Raw genomic sequence first — 19,430 nt, 5'->3', positions numbered from 1 at the left:
AGACCGAGTGTGCCTTCGGCACCCTGTTACAGTGCAAGACAATTGCGCCCAGACCAGTCAGCACAGGAGGCAGAACCCATTGCACTCACTGAAGCCTGCCTCATAGCAAAAGATTCCACCGCCAATATCTACATGGATTCCAGATATGCCTTCGGAGTGGTTCATGACTTTGGACTAATATGGAAGGCACAGGATTACATCACAGCTGCAGGAACCCCAATCAAAAATGCCTCAGCAGTAGCGGCCCTAATGGCAGCAGTACTCCTGCCCACTCAAGTGGCAGTGATCAAGGTAAAGGCCCATACACGAACTGACACTCCTGAGGCCAGAAGAAATACAGCAAAGAGAGCAGCAATGGCAGAGGTAGGAGCCCAGACAGTACAGATCCTGACAGTACAAGAAGATCTGGAGCAAGAGGAAGTCTCACTGGACCTACTGAAACAAATGCAGAAACAGGACACTCCCAGGAAAAGAAAACCTGGTTGAAAGAGTCAGCCCTCGAAGAAGAATCCGGACACTGGCAAAACAGAATGTAAAATGGCTGCCAGATCGGGTTTCTTTATAGGGTAGGGAGTATGTCCATGTGCTGAAACGTCTCAATTGGCTGTCCTGTCCCACCTGATGGACGTGTCATGGGTCAAAGTTCGGCACAATGCAAAATAATATGGTGCCAGCGGACATCGCCATATGTTTGCTTTTTCGGCGAACCGCTAACGAACAAACCGCAAGGCCATCTCTAATGGTTGTATTAAACAGCACTTGCACCCCAATAACAAGAATGGTTTTCTGGAATTACATAGCAACATAATAGCAATTTGGATCCCCAAATGCAGCAAGGTGTAATAGGATTTTTTGTATTACCCAGGCTGTAACCTCCGCTAATGAACCCTGTTCAGCATAAATGCTGTGGAATGATTCCTCCCTATCCTTTCCCTACACCATGAATAATCTTTCCTTGCACTTGTAAATCGTGTTTTTAACACAATAAAGTTTTTTCTACCACTGTCCCTAGTTCCTGCAGACGTCTCTCCCTGCACAAAGTACACTGGTAAATGGTAGAATCCAAGATGGCTGAGGCTATTTATAGGGCCGTGACATTACAGGGCTGGGTGGCTGCTGATTGGCTGCATGCATGGCATTATGGGTGATCCCGCCTTCCCAGAGTTTTTTGTTCCATGTCCTTACACCTTTAGCAGCCATTTTAGGAAAAAATGCGATTCGTTACCACAAAGCGTGAGGAAATTCGGCTTCGGTGCGAATCAAATTTTTCCTGAAATTCAGATTGAATTCCACTTCGTCAGATTTGATTAGCTCATCTCTAATTAATTATTATATTTCTGTGTCAGGGGTGCAAAGCTGGTGTATTGCACCCACAAAAGATAATTAAAGGTCACCCACAAAGCAAATAGCCAGATTCCTAACACTCTCCCTCACTTCAGCCTTACCTTACTTCCTGTAACTGCACTACTCAGAGCTGATGGGTGGTGCTACACGTGACCCATTTTATATAGAGGCTGGGTCACATGATGCACCGGCCAATCACAGCCATGCCATTACTAGTAATGGCTGTGATGGCTTCTAAGTGCGCACCGCTTAGGCTACTTTCACACTGGCGTTTCTGGGTCCGCTTAGGAAATCCGTTTCAGGGCTCTCACTAGCGGCCCAAAACGGATCAGTTCAGCCCCAATGCATTCTGAATGGATAAGGATCTGCTCAGAATGCATCAGTTTGGCTCCGTTCCGCCTCCATTCCGCTCTGGAAGCGGACACTAAAACGCTGCTTGCAATTCGGAACCAAACGGATCCGTCCTGGCTTACAATGTAAGTCAATGGGGACGGATCCGTTTTCACTGACACAATATGGTGCATTTGAAAACTGATCCGTCCCCCATTGACTTTCAATGTAAGTCAGGACGGATCCGTTTTGACTTAGACTTTTTTTTTGTATGAATAATGCAAACAGATCCGTTCTGAACGGATACAAGCGTCTTCTTTCTTCTTCTTTCAGGACCTGCAAAAGGACCTTTGATGACGGAATCGCGCTCACCACGTGGTGAGGGAGGTGATGTCAGCGCAGGTCCTGCTAAATGAAGATAATCTTCTATCTTCATTCAGCAGGACCTGCGCTGATGTCACCTCCCTCACTACGTGGTGAGCGCGATTAGTAAGCATTCTGTATTAAGAATGCTATTATTTTCCTTTATAACCATGTTATAAAGGAAAATAATAAAATCTACAGAACACCTAACCCAAACTTCAGTGTTTGGGTCTGGTTACCACATTCAGTTTTTTATCACGCGCGTGCAAAACGCATTGCACCCGCGCGATAAAAACTGAACAACGCAATGCAATCGCAATCAAAACTGACTGAAATTGCGTGAGCACTCACGTGGGGTTCCCGCAATGGACACGCAATGCATCCGGAGCAAATCTGGGATGCCCGTGTGAAAGAGGCCTTTAAGTCACTATTTATTGAGAACAGATCTCTTTAAGGCCTCATGCACACAACCGTTGTGTGTTTTGCGGTCCGCAAACCGTGGATCCGCAAAACACGGATGGCATCTGTGTGCGTTCCTCAATTTACGGAACGGCATGGACAGCCATTAATATAACTGCCTATTCTTGTCCGCATTGTTTTGCGGACAAGAATAGGATAGGTTATTTTTTTTTACGGACCACAGAACGGAGCAACGGATGCGGACAGCACACGGAGTGCTGTCCGCATCTTTTGCGGCCCCATTGAAGTGAATGGGTCCGCATCCAAGCGGCCAATACTGCGGCTCAGATGCGGACCAAAACAACGGCCGTGTGCATGAGGCCTAAAGCAGTTGTCCTGGTCTGTCCACAGAATTGAGGCCAGTGAAGGGATCAAAGAAGTGAGAAAAGGAAGTGTAGGGAAGCTGGTGAGCACGATTTTTATTGTTTTTAATTATTATTATTATTATTATTATTCATTTTAATATTAAACTCAGATGCTGCGATCAGCGATGATCGGGGAATCTGAGGGGTACAATCGGTGCTTCCTGTCATTGCACCCAATACTTACAAGGAAATGCGCTTGTAAAAATCGGAGAAGCAGTCAAATCGAATTTTACTAAACTTCGATCATCGCTAATTATAACAATTATTAGACCTATATAAGGAGCAATCATAATTTTAGATTTTCAGTGTCTCCAGAGGAAGACTTCACTGTAAATCACCTTAGATTTGACTATAGAGATATTGGAACGTCTACTTTGTGGTAATGTCTAATGAATGCATTTGCTTTATTTGTGTTCAGGGAATCGCCATCTTTTACACAGTGCTTTATATATAATCAGCTTGGTAGAATACTTATTATTCCATTAAATTGCAGTCATTTCCTGCTTGGGCTTTATTACAGCAGTTAAATGAAGATGCGTCTTACATATGCAGGATTCATCTTCTCTGGCCACATTTACTCCATCGGAATTTTAATTATAAATCTTTTAATTAAAATCTTTCATTTTCTGCATTGTATATCAGCCATAATCTTACTTAATGTATACTTTATCTATTCATGTACTTTAGATCTTGTCATCACATACTCATGCTAGAGTTATCTTTTTAGAATATAGCTACCATATTTGTGCCCAGATAAATAGTGCTATGTAGTGCCCAGATAAATAGTGCTTACTTCATTGCTAAGAGCGTTATACTTTGCTCAGAAGCAAATATTGCCACACAGAGCTCAGAGAGTGCAGCATTCATATACAGCATTCATATATTGGAAAATCATGCAGAAAGCAGCATTAAGTCCACTTATGTCCAACATAAGCCTCATGCACATGACCGTTGTGTGTTTTGCGGTCCGCAAATTGCGGAACCGCAAAACACAGATGGCGTCCGTGTGCATTCGACAATTTGTAGAACAGCACGGACAGCCAACAGCACGGACAGCAAAACGGACAAGAATAGGACAGGTTATATATTTTTGGGGGACCACGGAACGGAGAAATGGATGCGGACAGCACACGGAGTGCTGTCCGCATCTTTTGCAGCCCCATTGAAGTAAAAGGGTCCGCATCCAAGCCGAAAAAAAGCGTCTCGGATGCGGACCAAAACAACGGTCCTGTGCATGAGGCCATAGTGCCAGATAAATAGAGCAAATAGCGTCCACATGGCCAGCAGCCACATGGACATAGGAAACATCAGTCGGAGGTCATAGGGCAATGTGGTGGAATACACCTATTGTCAAATTATAAATCTACATAACAATGCAGCAATATTTCCTCCTTAGGCCTCATGCACACCATATTTTCAATTTACATCCAATACGCATTTTTTGCAGATCATACTGGAACCCATTCATTTCTATGGGGCTGCAAAAAATGTGGACAGCCTACGTATGTCATCTGTGTTCTGTCTACATCTGTTCAGCTGTATGTCCGTCCCGCAAAAAAATAAATGGTTTTGCGGACAAGAAAAAGGCATTTTTACAATAGGTCGGGACGGGAAAGTGTAGGATTTACACTGCTGGTATCTGTGGTTTGTGAATCCTTAGTTTGCATAACTGCGGCTGATCGACTGCCAGCTTAGGGGTTTATTAAGACCGGAGTCTAAAACGTCAATCTTAATAAATGTACTCCTAAGTAACTATGGAGCCCTGCAAGGGCAGGCTCTCCATAGGAACTAATGTGCAACAGCCTTGTGTCCTTCAGGAGGGCCGAGGATGCCGCACTCTACTTCCGGCTTCCCTGATCCTCGCTAGGGGGAGTTAGTGCATGGCCTCGAGTTCACGCTCCTGGTTTTTATCCTCACAGATGTGGTAGTCACAATTGACACACATTTCACAGCATCTGAGAGGTTAAATGTACGTGATCAACATTATTGTTGATCGCATACATTATCCCAGGGTGCCTGCTGTTTAAAACAGCAGGAACCCGGTGGCTATGGCACCCAGTGTACTTGCTAGCGGGTGCCATATTTAAAGTCATATACAGTCGTAAGTTGGTCGAAAACAGGTTAAAGGGGTTTGCGGCACTTCAATGTTGATGGATTGGTGGATGTCCTACTCCTGGTGCCCCCTCAGATCAACTGTTTGAAGCGGCCATGGTGGTCCAGTGAGTGCTGTGGTCTATTCACAGGATAACAACCACAGCATTGTTTGTACATTGTATAGCGGCTGTGCTTGGTATTTCAGCCCAGGCCCATTCACTTCAATGGTACTGAGCTGCACATGTGTCCAAAGAAGATGGCCTAGGAAGAGGCCTAAGCTTCTTCAAACAGCTGGTCGGTGGGGTGTCGGGAGTCGGACCCCCACTGATTAGATATTGATGACCCATCCTGAGGGGAGGCCATCAGAACGGAACTCCCCCAAATCCCTTTTAATGATATTCAGACCAACTAGCCGAATACAGAACTTTCAGATACCAGGTGCTAAACTTTTGCCATTGTCAGTGTAGGCCTCTTAGAAATTTAAGAAAGAATAATGAAAAGAACGATCAAGGGTGAAGGGTTACAAATCATTTGTGCTATCTGCAAAATATCTGCATGAAATAAGCCAAATTACTGGACACTTAACATTATGAACCTGCAATTAACCCATACTCTCATACCTGCACAGAACAATATAATTAGTCTCTACTGAACTAATTATACAAAATTGCTAAGTTGTTTAGTCGAGCAGCCCATAAAATACTAATTACGTGGAAAATTCAACTCTTCTGCTCACAGATAGCCATAGTACAGGGAAATGTCTGCCCGGCCAGGGGCGACATCTGCATGGAGACTGGTTTTCTTGTCTTACGTAAGCATCCAGTTTCTTCCTAAAAATATACTGACTCCTACAGAATTTGCCCTAGTGTGTGTGCCGGAGATAGGGAAATCAGATTGTTAGGCCCATTGGCGACAGGGCACAGAGAATGAGTACATTCCCATGTTTTTTTATGGATTTCTCAGTGAAATTTCCCTCAGAGGAAACTGGAGTTTTGCTAAAATTCTTCTTGGGTGAAGCATCCGGTGTGTGGCTGACATGACATGATAACTCCTTGCACTACTGTAATAAGTATAATACCCAAAGGCCTTCACAATCAAGGTTATGGTAATAGTTACTCTCTGGCAATGAAGAGTCTGAGGGTATGTTCACATGGTGGAGTTTGCCTTTGGAATTTTTGTGCTGATTTCACTCCAAAATTTGGACACGTGGCATCAGCCTCCCATTGTTTTCAGTGGGAATGTGCTCTGCTGTTCATGCAGACGGCAGGTTAAAACAGAGCACCCGAGCACAATGGAAGTCAATGGGAGAACCTGAGCATTAGGCACCCCTGCTCTGAAAAGGGGAGGGTGTCTGGTTCACATGAAAAGGTCAGAAATTGATGGAAACACCACTGAAATGGTTCGGGAACAGCATGGGGACGATGTCTGGATACATCTTGGACTCCCGGGTCGCTGCTGGGAACGATGTTGTCCGAGTAGTACGTTAATTTTACAGACTGACAATAATACGCACCAAACTGAAGATAAAATCAATTTTAGAGGAAATATTGTTAGGAAACATTCTTTCCTGTATATTTACTTGTATATAAAGTGCAAGTGTTGCCAAAAATTACAAGGAAGAGGCACTCCGATACAACCTGTATATCACATAAAGGAGAGCCTCATACACCCCCTTGAAAAATCATGATTGCTGGCCTGCTGGTGACCCTCAAAAACAGTAGGAGCAAGGGCCTGCTGTTGACCCTCTAAAACATTAGGTGTGAGGGCCTGCTGCTGATCTGACCATCTAAAACATTAGGGGTGAGGGTCTGCTGCTGAACTGACCATTTAAAACATTAAGGGCAAGTGCCTGCTGCTGAGCTGACCATCGAAAAAAAATATGATTCAGGGTCTGCTGGTGAGCTCACTCTCTAAAACATTAGGGGTGAGGACCTGCTGCTAATCTGACCATGGAAAAAATTATGGTTGAGGGCCTGCTGCTGAGCTGACAACCGAAAAAATTATGGTTGAGGACCTGCTGCTGAGCTGACCATTGAAAAAAGTATGGTTGGGGGCCTGCTGCTGAGCTGAACATTAGTGTTGAGCGCGAATATTCGAATTACGATTTTTTTTCTCGAATATCGCAATTTCGAGATTTCGCGAATATTTAGAATATCGTTCTATATATTCGCGAATTCGAATATTCGTATTTTTTTTTTTTATTATAATATTTTTTTTCTTTCCCACTTCTCTAAAGTTGTTCTTACCTGTCCTTTGGATTCCTGGCTTCCTGGCTGCTCCAGTCAGTGGTGTTTTCAACTTACTGCTATATTCCATATTAGCTAAATTACAATCTAATCTATATGTGTATTTTACGAAATTTCGCAAGTTGCGATGCGAGTAATATAACACGAAATAATCGCATGAAGATTTCAATTTAGCACTGCTATATTCCATATTCTAGCCTAATATGGAATATAGCTGTGCTAAGTTAGCACTGCTGTATTCCATACTAGGCTAGAATATGGAATATAGCAGAGCTAAGTTGAAATCTTCATGCGATTATTTCGTGTTATATTACTCGCATCGCAACTTGCGAAATTTGCAAATGTTCTTAATATTGCTCTAACTTCGTCTTTTAGAATATTACGAATATTCTAAAAGACGAAGTTAGAGCAATATTACGAAATTTCGTAAAATACACATATAGATTGTAATTTAGCTTACTCCGTAGGACATGTTGACTAATCTCTCAATTTTAAAACCAGTTTGAGGATTTAGTAATACCGCAGAGTGCACCTGTCTTTTGTTATTTTGTTATATTGTTATATTGATTATCACATCCACACAATTGTTACCTTGTGTAGGATGTCTATTGTGGTACTTGTGGTTCGCTGCGGGCATCCTCCACCGTATGCATGTTTGCTGGGGATTGCCATTAGCAACGGGCCACAAGTGCAGGATTTGCTCCCCTATATATATGCACGACTGCATGTGGGTTTGAGCACCTCCTGCTATACCACGTCATTCCATTCAGTTTGTATATATAGAGATTCCTGGAGGTATATAAACTCCAATTTAAATGTGCCTGTTTTCCATCTACAGGCCACATTTAGGTGCACCTGTGAGGCCTGGGCCATACCAGACAGTCTTGAGTGGGACTTGCAGACTCCTCCCTCCTCCCATTGCAAGCATGGATACATGCTGGAGGTAACTGGTGAGTTGTTTGTGAGTCGGCCTTATGCTCCTGTAATTTGCCCACTGGCTCCTGGTATTTGCCCACTGGCACAGGTAGGAGAGTGTTAGGTCCCGGGCTACTTGAGAAACCTTGTCGCGGTGCCCGGGCTTAGACATGTCCTACTCCGTAGGACATGTTGACTAATCTCTCAATTTTAAAACCAGTTTGAGGATTTAGTAATACCGCAGAGTGCACCTGTCTTTTGTTATTTTGTTATATTGTTATATTGATTATCACATCCACACAATTGTTACCTTGTGTAGGATGTCTATTGTGGTACTTGTGGTTCGCTGCGGGCATCCTCCACCGTATGCATGTTTGCTGGGGATTGCCATTAGCAACGGGCCACAAGTGCAGGATTTGCTCCCCTATATATATGCACGACTGCATGTGGGTTTGAGCACCTCCTGCTATACCACGTCATTCCATTCAGTTTGTATATATAGAGATTCCTGGAGGTATATAAACTCCAATTTAAATGTGCCTGTTTTCCATCTACAGGCCACATTTAGGTGCACCTGTGAGGCCTGGGCCATACCAGACAGTCTTGAGTGGGACTTGCAGACTCCTCCCTCCTCCCATTGCAAGCATGGATACATGCTGGAGGTAACTGGTGAGTTGTTTGTGAGTCGGCCTTATGCTCCTGTAATTTGCCCACTGGCTCCTGGTATTTGCCCACTGGCACAGGTAGGAGAGTGTTAGGTCCCGGGCTACTTGAGAAACCTTTTCGCGGTGCCCGGGCTTAGACATGTCCTACTCCGTAGGACATGTTGACTAATCTCTCAATTTTAAAACCAGTTTGAGGATTTAGTAATACCGCAGAGTGCACCTGTCTTTTGTTATTTTGTTATATAATTTAGCTTATATAGTGCTATAATCCCTTTTTTTTTCCTCTAATTTTTTTTTGCCTCTTCTGAACTTAAGTTTTGTAAAATATGTACACTGTTAAAAAATATTACTATAGCAGTATATTAGCTTAAATACAATCTATGTTTATTTTACGAAATTTCGTAATATTGCTCTAACTTCGTCTTTTAGAAATTTCGTAATATTGCTCTAACTTCGTCTTTTAGAATATTCGTAATATTCTAAGAGACGAAGTTAGAGCAAATCACGAAATTTCGTAAAATACACATATTAGCCTAGCCATAGTCAATTAGCATAGGAACGTTGCCTTATACTATCAAGATAAATAATTGTATATTATTCGCGATAATTGGAATAATTACGAATATTCGATTTCGACGAATATAACACGAATATTCATTCGAATATTCGCGAAATATCGCAAAATCGAATATGGCACCTCCCGCTCATCACTACTGAACATCAAAAAAATTATGGTTGAGGGCCTGCTGCTGAGCTGACCATCTAAAACATTAGGAGCGAGCAGCCTAATAAGCATGTTGATATGATGGAGGAGGATGAGAAAAGGAAAATTTAACCAAATACCCTTTTTTTGTAGTGGAAGGAGTACATGGGAATACAGTGTATTCAATACACCATAAAAGCCACATTTAAAGTGCCTTTATGTTCGGCCGCTTTCCTCTGGTGGAGTAGAGAAGTCAGGGGCAATCCAGGCTTTGTTCATTTTGATGAGTAGCGCAGGTAATGTCGCTGCTGTCATCAGCAGCTAATAAAAAATTACAGGGAATATCACTGATACAGTTGCAAGAAAAAATATGTGAACCCTTTGGAATTATATGGATTTCTGCACAAATTGGTCATAAAATGTGATCTGATCTTCATCTAAGTCACAACAATAGACAATCACAGTCTACTTAAACAAATAACACATAAATAATTAAATGTTACCATGTTTTTATTGAACACACCATGCAAACATTCACAGTGCAGGTGGAAAAAGTATTTGAACCCTTGGATTTAACAACTGGTTGAACCTCCTTTGGCAGCAATAACTTCAACCAAACGTTTCCTGTAGTTGCAGATCAGACGTGGACAACGGTCAGGAGTAATTCTTGACCATTCCTCTTTACAGAACTGTTTTAGTTCAGCAATATTTTTGGGATGTCTGGTGTGAATCGCTTTCTTGAGGTCATGCCACAGCATCTCAATTGGGTTGAGGTCAGGACTCTGACTGGGCCACTCCAGAAGGTGTATTTTCTTCTGTTTAAACCATTCTGTTGATTTACTTCTATGCTTTGGGTCGTTGTCCTGTTGCAACACCCATCTTCTGTTGAGCTTCAGCTGGTAGACAGATGGCCTTAAGTTCTCCTGCAAAATGTATTGATAAACTTGGGAATTAATTTTTCCTTCGATGATAGCAATCCGTCCAGGTCCTGACCCAGCAAAGCAGCCCCAAACCATGATGCCCCCGCCACCATACTTCACAGTTGGGATGAGGTTTTGATGTTGGTGTGCTGTGCCTCTTTTTCTCCACACAGTGTTGTGTGTTTCTTCCAAACAACTCAACTTTGGTTTCATCTGTCCACAGAATATTTTGCCAGTACTGCTGTAAAACATCCAGGTGCTTTTGTGCAAACTGTAAACGTGCAGCAATGTTTTTTTTTTTGGACAGCAGTGGTTTCCTCTGTGGTATCCTCCCATGAAATCCATTCTTGTTTAGTGTTTTACGTATCGTAGATTCGCTAACAGGGATGTTAGCATATTCCAGAGACTTTTTTAAGTCTTTACCTGACACTCTAGGATTCTTCTTCACGTCATTGAGCAGTCTGCGCTGTGCTCTTGCAGTCATCTTTACAGAAAGGCCACTCCTAGGGAGAGTAGCAGCAGTGCTGAACTTTCTCCATTTATAGACAATTTGTCTTACTGTGGACTGATGAACAGCAAGGCATTTGGATGTATTTTTATAATACTTTCCAGCTTTATGCAAGTCAACAATTCTTAATCATAGGTCTTCTGAGAGTGCTTTTGTGCGAGGTATCATTCACATCAGGCAATGTTTCTTGTGAAAAGCAAACCTAAAACTGGTGTGTGATTTTTATAGGGCAGGGCAGCTGTAACCAACACCTCCAATCTTATCTCATGGATTGGACTCCAGTTGGCTGACACACGCACTCCAATTAACTCTTGGAGATGTCATTAGTCTAGGGGTTCACATACTTTTTCCGCCTGCACTGTGAATGTTTACATGGTATGCTCAATAAAAACATGGTAAGATTTAATTATTTCTGTGTTATTAGCTTAAGCAGACTGTGATTGTCTATTGTTGTGACTTAGATGAAGATCAGATCACATTTTATAACCAATTTGTGCAGAATTCCATATAATTCCAAAGGGTTCACATACTTTTTCTTGCAACTGTAATTGCAAGCTATTTAGCGCAGGTTGCGCAAAAAAAATATATTGCTGCCAGATACAACAATAGTCCTTAAAAGTACCAGAGCCTGCAGAGGGAGTACAACTGGCCCCATATCGGGAGAAACTTCCCAATGCCACAGACCTACAGATCTTGAGCCAATACAGACTGAGTGCCCACAGCCTGCTCATCGAATCCGGGCAGCACCGACAGAGATACAAGCCAAGGGAGAGAAGACTGTGCCAATAATTCGACCATGAGGCCATGGAGGATGAGGCTCACTTTCTGTTGCGGTTCCCCAAATGCTCAGCAGTGTGGGATACCCACTTCACAAGGCTGTCTGATCTCTGCCCAGACTTCATCTCCATGGAGGAGGAAGAGAGACTCTTCATACTGCTGGGGGAAGAGGAGAACACAGCAGTCATAGCAGCACAATATATTACTGCCTGCCATAGACTGAGAGGAGACTGATATGTCACGGACTCTTATACCTCCACCCTGGATGTGTCCCCCTCCCTATTGCCCAAACCTACCCTATATCCCCACCCTGGATGTGTCAGCATCCCCTAACCCTACCCAATTATTTTCCACTTGCATTAGCAATGCTAAAAATGTATTTTTACATAAAGCTGATATGAATTGAATAGATAGATGGATAGATAGATAGATAGATAGATAGATATGCGTGTGTCCTAGTAGCACAGAATACACATGATTATTTACTCATTAAGGAAAAAATGCTAGATTGCAGATCGCGTCGTCCATGTTTTGTCAGCTCAGGCCAGGTGTGTTTTTTGTAATAATGAATTCAGAAAATGACAATGACATGAAAATTACACATGATATTATGTAGGCAAATTAGGAACAGTAATTTAGGGGAGAAAAAATAAATAGCAGAGTAAACATTAACTTTCATGTTGTGAGCTAAATGGAGAAGAAATAACTTGCAGCTGTAGAGCTAAATCTGATCCATAAATTGCTCTGAAGGTATTTCTTTGTGATAAGAAGCTCACAGCTCTTGGGGACGTTCTAGTCCTTCCTAAGCCAGAGACGACTCTTGGCTGACTGTGAGATACCCCTGATAAAGCCAAAATGAACATGTTGCAGTACAGGACACGTACATTGGCACGACGTGGAAGAGAATGAAGTCTTTCAGTGAAGTGAGGGCGTTTTAATACACACATTTTGATAAATTGCAAACATATACGAGTATAATCATAACACATTCATGTAACCTTATGTCGGCACAACCATTGATGTGTGCATGCTTGCTTCATAGAACACACCCAGCGGGGATTATTGGTTTATGGTGGTGCTGTAATTTATCCAACGTCTGATACCAAATTGCGCACAAACATAGCTAATCGTTTGTTTAAAGTGACTAGATGCCAAAATTACGATTTTGGGTTCAAAACTCTGTGCTGAATCATTCCTTCACAGATCCTAACAGTAGTGTGAGCTAACTGCATACCATTACTATGCTAAAAGAATACTGTATGCAGTAAGCTCCTAAGTGCCATCTAGTGGTAGCTGTATCTTTAATTTCTTTTACATTTTCACTACAGTTGTCAGGATTTGAAGCCAGATACTGCCGCTTCCTTGGCAGGGGCTCTTCTCCCTGAGCTACTAGTGAATCTGCACAGCTTCTTTCCTGTTTCCAGTTTCTTGCTCCTTGATATTATTACTTTGTTTGCATAATAAACTCCACCCTTGGACTTCCTATTTAAGCCAGGCCTTTCCACTTCCTCCTCACCAGATTATTGTTCTTCCATCCTCTAAGTCTAGTTACTGCTACTGCATTTGAGCTTCATGTGCTTGAACAATATATGAAGGCTACTTTCACACTTGCGCTAGCAGGGTCCGGCAGGCTGTTCCGGCGGGGGAACAGCCTGCCGGATCCATGCAAACGCTAGCCCACCATGCCGCTGGAAGTCCGCTCCGGCTCTAATCACTATAATGGGGGAGGCCCGGAGCACCGGCCACAGCACGGCAAACAAGCCCGAGAGGCGGCCGGACAAAAAACGCAGCATGCTGCAAGTGTGAAAGTAGCCTAAAACGATCCAAAAATTGCAAATCCCTTCATTTTAATTCATCTTGATGAAACAAGCATCAATATATGCATCGGCAATTGTATCGCAGCCCCATGGGAATTAGCCTACATGTTCAAACGTTATCCGCGTCCTTACTCATGGCTACTGATAATCGCGATTACTTCCTATAAAGACCCATCTGCTTGACTCCACCCTCATTAACCCTTCATGGTGTACATACTTGAACAACTTCAACTGGTCACATCACATGAGACTTACCATAGTAGGTTTTTCGTTACAATTGTAACCTCATTGTTGAACAGTCTAAAAACGATATAATCTGATACATAGAAAGATAACTATGAACTATAATTGCAGTTATTTAATAGTTACATCAGATAACTTGAAGGTAAAGAAAGCGTGAGTGTGAACAGTGGTAATAACAAGAACAGAATAGCAAGACTAGTCACTTGGAGAGACTACAAAGCAGGGGCGTTGCTAGAGTCTCAAAAGATATGGGGTCCAAGCCCTAATGAATATGGCCCAGTTCTCTAAGTCTACCCCCACACACCGCATTTTGCTGTGCTTTCTGTACAGCACATACCTGTTCAGGACCTCCCGGGTGACATCTCCTCTGATGTAGATCTTCTCTGTCATCATCTTCTCCATTTGGTCTGTACAAATTCTTTCAGCCGCGCCTCGTCTCTGCAGAGTATGACACACAGACATTTTAGCTTCCTCACTTTTCTATCATCATCCCCAACCAGTAGTCTCAACAGTGTTATTCTGCTGCTCTCTGTGCCCCCCCCCAATGCCCCCAAATACTATCCTGAAGAAGAACGAGTGCCATATACAGTACATCGCCCCCCCCCCTATAGTAAGAGTGCTCCTCAAAGTTCCACCCATAGTAATTGACTCCATCATCCATCCACATGCACTGCATCTGTACTACTGCTTTGCACCTTGCCAATCACCTAATATCTTGGTCATCCCAACTACCATCAGGCAGGAGCCCCAGAAAGTCAGAGAGTGCCCTTTTTTTTTTTTTTATGTAGATTTGTCAGAAATTTGGGGAATGTTTTGCCTTTTCTGTTGTCTGGGTGGGACTGTCTGGTATTTGGGGAAACGGTGTACCCTCCTACCTGTTGTGCCTAAATGCTAGTAATCTGAGGTCACCAGTAGAGAAGAGCAAATTAAAAAATATATATATTTGGCCGGTTCGCTGAATTTCTTGAAAAAATTTGCTCCGATCCGAATTTATTCGCAGTGAATTGTGTTAAAAACTGCTATTTCCTGGCTGCAGAGAGCCTGCATAGTAGTGTAGAACACTGTGCCTTGCAGAAACAGGCATAGGGAGTCTGCTGTGGTAGTGAAACAATACTGTGAGTCCATATGACATGCAGATGACAGGCGTCGCTCTTCGAATCATTGCACACTTCACTTATTTGGGCAGTCACGTGGCCAAAACTGTCACGTGGCCAAAACATGGCCAAAACTGACCAAATAACTCAAGTATAAACTCAGCCTGATTCCACATAGATGTCTACAGAACCTGTTCTATTAAACGCTTATACAAGTAGAGCCCCCGACAGAGTGGAGAGGGTGTCAGCAGTAAGCTTGTGTTGACGTCACTGATTATTTTGCCCTTCCTCTGATCCGTCAGAACAAAAACCCTCAAAAACGAATCTTGTCTGTTGAGCATCCGCCTTCACTCGGTCAGCATTTGGTCAGTAATCCATCAGTATTGCTAATGCCAAAAAATACAGGAGTGGATCCAAAACAGAGATGACCGAGTCATTCAAGAACCTCTGGGTTGCTGGTCAAGACACGACCACTAGATGACACTGGGAGCTCAGGCGTCTCACTGCGTCTCCTGCTGCTGCGACCTGTGCCTGCACCAGAAACATTTAGGTCTCTGCCACTCACCTATACTGGCACTTCTCTGTCTGACATACTATTAGATCCCCAAAAAAAAATATTAAAAAAATTAAAACACCCCACAAAAGGCTTTACAACAGATAACTTTAATCTTTTTTTTTCTATGCACTAATACAAGTCACTAAAGGCTTTGCAAGAAATAGCTGCACTGCTGAGTGGCAACTAAATTGTTTCTTTTTGCACTAAAACACCCAAAAAGGGAAAGGAAATTAAAACACCCCAAAAAGTCATTCATTTTCTCACTTCACCACACAACAGCTAATAAACCCTTTTTTTCCCCCACTAATACACACAAAAAAGGGCTTTAGAACATATAACCGCACCGCTGAATGGCAAATATATTTTTCTTTTGCCACTAATACACAACAAAATGGGCTGTCATTTTCACACTTCACCACACAACGGCTAATAAGCCCTTTTTTCCCACTTATACAAGCCAAAAAATGTTTTAGAACATATAACCGCACAAGGGCAAATAAGACATAGAAATATTTCCTTGTAATAAACCCTGTTAATGGCTGTATCAATCAGCACTTGCACCCCAATAACAAGAACGGGTTGCTGGAATTACAGAGGTGTATAATGGCAATTTGGGTCCCCCGTCAGTGCAGCAAGGTGTAATAGGATTGTTCCTATTATCCAGGCTGTAAACTCCCCTACTGAACCCTGTTCAACATAAATGCTGTGGAATGATTCCTCCCTATGCTTTCCCTACACCTTAAATAATCTTTCCCTGCACTTGTAAATAGTTTTTTTTAGCACAATGAAGTTTTTTTATAGCACTGTCCTTAGCGCCTGCTGACAGCTCTCCCTGCACTAAGTACACTGGAAAATGGCAGAATCCAAGATAGCTGAGGCTATTTATAGGGCTGTGACATCACAGGGCTGGCTGCTGATTGGCTGCATGCATGGCTTTATGGGTGATCCCGCCTTCCCAGAGTTCCTTGCTCCATGTCCTCACACGTGCAGCAGCCATTTTAGGAAAAAATGTGATTCGTTCCAACGAATCGCGAGGAAATTCTGATCCCTTTACACAGATCATTAAGACCACCAGTTATGCATCTCACTAAAAAAGCACATAATTGCTCCTCATATCAAATTCTCCTTATCCATGTAGGGTGCACAGACTTCCGGTTTTAGGCCGACAGTCCGGTTTTCCAGCTCCCTGTCTTCTGTCTAGCGCAGGGCCTTGACGGACACAGGGATATCCACCCTAGCACTGCGCTGTCTGAGCGTGATCTGCAGCAACTGACTGAGGCTTCTCTCACCCCCAGTCACTAGAGCCAGCAGACATGGCTCCCTGTGGCTGTATGAGGAGGAGAGAAGCACCCCGGCTGCCCCCAGCTCACCTTCCCCATAAAAACTTCTTCCCTCTACTCCCACCGTTTTTTTCCTGACCGGCGATGGGGGGCGCGCTTTACAGAGGCAGTGGCATGGCTTCACGGAGTGTCGGGCATATTTATATCTGCACATTAAGGTCTGACAATATTAGAACCAAAATGGAGATTCACATTCCCTTTAAGAGGCCAAACTCTCTGTTGGAATAAGCCAGAGAAGATCATGATGGTCACTGGCATACAATGTATATTGTTTTAAAAGTTATTGCCAACAGATGTGGTATCTTAAGAGAATGTAATGGGTCTCACATAAACTGTATCAACTACCGGGGTCAAGAGAGGTTATTGCTTAAAAACACTGGTTTCTCTAAACATATCAGTCTGAGGAACAATGGGTGTTATATAGCTAAGCCAGATCTGATAAGAGACATCCATAAAACACATCTGGTGTGGAATGGGTATCTTTTCGTATATATATATATATATATATATTCCTGTGTGCATTTATTTAGCGTTTGAACTTGTTAATGATTCATATATAATAAGCAATATTAAGTATTATAACCAGACATTATTAATGTATCTTTTTGTATTGTATCTCATTGAGGGGATATAGCAAGTTGTTGTTTTCTTCTCTTAAGAAGGGTCTATTCAGAGGAGCTGAGGGTATTTCAAACATCATATGGAGGTCCCACCGAGATTGATTGAGATATTTCTATAACCAATTTGTGCAATTAGTGAAAATATTCCTTAAACCTTATTGGCAAGTCAAATTGGTGTTGTTATTGATTATTGATCAGAATCATGAGTGTAACAAACAGCGACCCAGGTAATGGCCAGGTTTTAGCAGATAGTCCCTCTGACCCAGAAAAGATAATCTCTAAGGTTATCAATTATGTTTATTCCCGTTTGAAGATTGATCAAAATATAGATGAATGGACTAATGAGCTGCAAATGAGAGCCTTTGAAGAACGTTGTGATGTATGGAAGTTAGGTGGCATGGTTGATAGATACCTGACATATATGGAGTTGGCAAATGATAATACCAAGAGGGACCAACACCTCTTATGTGCATTGCCACCTGTTTTGTATGCATTGTTGGCAGTCAGTACTCTTTCTAAAATTAGGTATGAGTCTATAATGGGTACAAAAATATATGTATCCAAAATGGAATCAGAACTAAAATCCGCAGAAGCGAAGGTCAAAGACTTAGAATACAACCTTAGTCTCAGCCTTGATGCATACCAAAAGGCAAAAAGTGATTTAGAGGATTTATATCTCCAGTATTCCAGAATTAAACGGACAGATGAATCAGCCCATAATATAGTCAATGCTGAAAGGGATCCATCTAACACTGTGAGATCTCCTGACCCTCCATTTCTTACTCCCCAATATCCAGACATGTCATCACATGCTTTTACAGCAGACCCCATCCAAAACACTCAGCAACCTGAAAGTGTTAGCATGATTAAACAGGAGGCATTAACCCAATTAGGTCGCGCATTCCAAACTGTAACCACCTTACTAGGTGTTGATATTATGGAAGCCCCTAGAAGTGTCTCTCCTCATACTCCCCTGGATAGACATGTTAGGGTTAGGGTTAAATCACCTGTGCGATATAAGTCTCATGAAAGTTGTGAAAGTGCATGTGAGTCTGACGGTGATGTGGGGAAGCGTGTGACTTATTCCTTGCCACAAAATCATAGGCGACCAACATATGCTGAGGTGGTTTCTAGGAAGAAAAATTCCCAATATTCAGAAAAGGATCAGAGCTCCTCCAGCATAATTAAGTTTTTAAATAGTACAGTATCCAAGTTTTCCAAGAAAGGTTCGTCTCAGATAGCCAATCACTTAGAACTGTATGAATCCACTATGGATTCTTTAAAATTATTCTCTGATGCTGACCGGATTAGGTTCCTTCCATGGGCATTTGATGATAGATATCGTCATTACTTTACATCCTTTAAGGAGAGAGGAGTACAAGATTGGCCAAGTGTTTTGCATGAGGTTAAATTGGAATTCGGACCATACCGAACCACTACTGCTGCAAAACGGGACATATATAGCCTTACGTGTAGACCCAATCAGAGTCCCCGTGAATTCCTCTCTGTCCTCAAAAATGCATATGGGTTGGCATATAGATCCCCAAATTGGGAATCTGAAGAATTCAAGCAGTTATTCTATGATGCTATGCCAACCCAGATCAAACTTAACTTAGCCAGAGATCTGGATATTGATGCTCCCTTGGATAGGTTGGTGACGGCTGCCACCACGCTGTATAATATCAGTGAGTGCCATACAACAGGTGAGAGAAGGTTTAAAAATTCCCCAGAGCAAAAGGTAGCTGAAGCTAAGGTAAACCCTAGCTTGGGATTTGAAAGCCAGCCACGAAGGTTCCCTCAGTCTACAGGACCTTCTCAACAAGCCCAGCAACAACAGGTAGGACCGCCCAAACAGACCAAACCCCAAAATAATAATGGATCAGAGGGGAATAATTCAGGTAATGGGAAGTCTAACTACCGTCCCTATTACAATAACGTTCCCCAGGGATATAGGCCCTATAACAATCGAGTTTATCAGGGTTATAGACGTTGGGATAATAGGCCCAGACAACAGAGGGAAGATAGGCAGGAATCCTTGAATTCACCCAGGAGTAGGTCACCTACCAATAGC

Source organism: Bufo gargarizans, chromosome 3 (assembly GCF_014858855.1).
Source record: "Bufo gargarizans isolate SCDJY-AF-19 chromosome 3, ASM1485885v1, whole genome shotgun sequence".
Classification (NCBI taxonomy): Eukaryota; Metazoa; Chordata; class Amphibia; order Anura; family Bufonidae; genus Bufo; species Bufo gargarizans.
This window is presented reverse-complemented; position numbering follows the sequence as displayed.